Here is a 2,472-nt window from a genome sequence, read left to right as displayed (position 1 = left end):
AGGTGCCTGGGGGGGGGGCTGTCGTCCGGCGGGAGTGCTGTGCGGAGGGACACGCGTTTCCCTCCACTCCCCGCGGACTTGCTGTGCCTTCCCGGGAAAGTGCCCTGCACCCTGTCTGCTCATGGCTGATTATTTTAACCCATGGAGACAGGGGTTGGCAGTGCAGTGTCACCCCCACTGTCCTGTTGGTGTCCCTTGTCAGGCCCTTCTCTGGCCTCACATGACCTGGCGACCCAGCCTCTCCCTTGAGAAGAGCAATGCCCTGGCCCCTTGTCCTCTGACCTTCTGTGGTCAGGGCGCTGCCCCGGGCCTGCAAAGTCATCCACCTGAGGCCCCTTCCTGTGTCTTCCCGTTACAGGCAACACCCACAGTGGGAACACAGGGCCCGGCACTGCCCATGGTCAGTCCCCACACACGGCAGGGCCCGGCACTGTCCGGCTAGGAAGTACGAGTGACCCGTCTGCTCTTAGCGGCCGGTACGGGGGACTGCGGGAGCCTGAGTCAGGTGCAGGTCCTGTGCTGGCCTCGGGCTGGACGAGTTGAGCGGGAGTAAATCATGACCAGACTGTCCCTGGGAAGCTCGGACCGGAGGAGCTGAGCCCTGTGAAGGCGAGACCTACGTGACAGTGACGGCGACCCACCACGTAGTGAGGTCAGGTGGCGGTGCGTGACGCTGGGCTCAGAGGGTGAACACGCGCTCGCTGCAGGGCTGCGGAGAGGAGGGCCTCCTGACGCAGAGCTTCGGGAACATCGGGGCGAGCGTCTACACTGCACGAGGCCTCTGGTGTGGGGACTGGGGCAAGTCCCGGCAGGAGGATGAGGAGAGAGAATTGCAATGTGCCACCCCTCCCCTGGGGGCGATTTCTCACCGTCTCTGTCTCTCTGTCTCTCTGTGGTAAGCCCACGTTCCCTGTAGCAAACGGGGGAAAGGAACAGAAGACAAGAAGGAAGCCAACATGTTTATGTCATTTTGAGACTGGTCACTGCTTCCCCACAGCCCCCCAATCTGGGTGGTCCTGTCCTCAACGTGGCACTTCAGGGGAGGCGCGTCGTCACTGCTGTCACTCAGCTGTCGGTCTCAGGGCACGGGCGACCCAGGTGCCAGCGCCCGCCCACACAGAGCCCCCCCCACGTGCTCAAGGCCGCCCCTCGTGGCTAAGCTCACGGAGACACCCTGCAGGCTGCCTGTGCGAACCCCGTGTGGGGGCCGCACTTCAGCACCTGTGGGGAGACGGCCGAGGAGCGCCCCAGGGGTCCTGGCCCTCTAAGAGGAGTGTGACGGGAGGTGACCCATGACAAGGAGCACTCGAGGGCTCGGCTGCAGCCAAGCGTCTCCACGGTCCACAGCAGCTGAAGGCCACGGCACAGGCTGTCTGACGCCACAGTCGCCGGCACTCCTCAGCCCAGTCCCAGGGCCCTCGGCCTTGGGGCGCGTCAGACCCCCACCGCGCAGGGAGCCCTGGCCGTCATGGCTCCATGGCAGCACTGATGTGGACTGGTGACTCAGGTCGCGTGTGCATGGCCTGTCCAAGCACGCGTGACGTGCTTGCCCTCACCCCAGGCCGGTCGCTCTGCGGTGGCACCACAGCCTGCATGCCCCCGGGTGTTGGCACTGCCTCGCTGGCTGGTGGCCCCTGCTGGTCTCCACCTGGCAGGAGTATCCCTCAGGAGGCCGCGGGCCGGAGGGGACTTGTCTGTTTTGGTTTGTTTGTTTGTTTGCTTGTTTTGAGAAGTTTCTGCTATAGGGCCTGTGCCCTCCACCGCCCGAGCTTGGCCAGCTTGACAGGACAGGTGGTGACAGAGCAGCTGCCACTTCACAGGGACAGCTCACGCAGTGCATAGCCGGAGTCACGGCTCCATGTCAGAGGACAAGTGCCCCCCCCAGGGCTGTGTCCAAAGAGCCAGGAGACCCGCCATCCCTGCGCCAGGCCCCCTCGTAACGGGAAAAGGTCCTGGGTCAACCTCAGGTCCGCACGGCCCCTGGCACTGTGGAGTGGGGACAAGAACAGGTAATGCCCCTGGAAAGGCCGCTGCTCGCCGACACGGAGCCCACCGAGGCCTGCTCTGTCGGGCCTGCCCCTCGGCCCCCGCCCTCCTCCTGAACACTGTCCAGGCTGGGTCTACATGTCCACCTTTAGGACACGGGCTCAGACGGGCTAAAGGACAGGAGGCATCATAACCATGGCTTTGGTGGGCTCCGTGCCTCCAGGGACAACGCGGGTCCCTAGAGGAAGCCCCTGCTCGAGGCTCGCATCCCAGGGGGGTGTCCAAACCACCCCCTCTTCTGTGGCTTGGGCAGGAAACCATCGCACTTGCCGCCTTGCACCTTGACTGGGGAGAGGGCGGAGTGCGGGACGGGGACAGGAGAGGGGCAATAAAGCCAGCACAGCCGTCTGGCTGGCGTGGCCCTCTGAGGGTGGCCCGTGGCCGCAAGCCCAGCAAAGAATGCCGGCTCCCCTGTGGCTGGAGGGG

Source organism: Tupaia chinensis, unplaced genomic scaffold (genome assembly GCF_000334495.1).
Source record: "Tupaia chinensis unplaced genomic scaffold, TupChi_1.0 Scaffold000377_5, whole genome shotgun sequence".
Classification (NCBI taxonomy): domain Eukaryota; kingdom Metazoa; phylum Chordata; class Mammalia; order Scandentia; family Tupaiidae; genus Tupaia; species Tupaia belangeri.
This window is presented reverse-complemented; position numbering follows the sequence as displayed.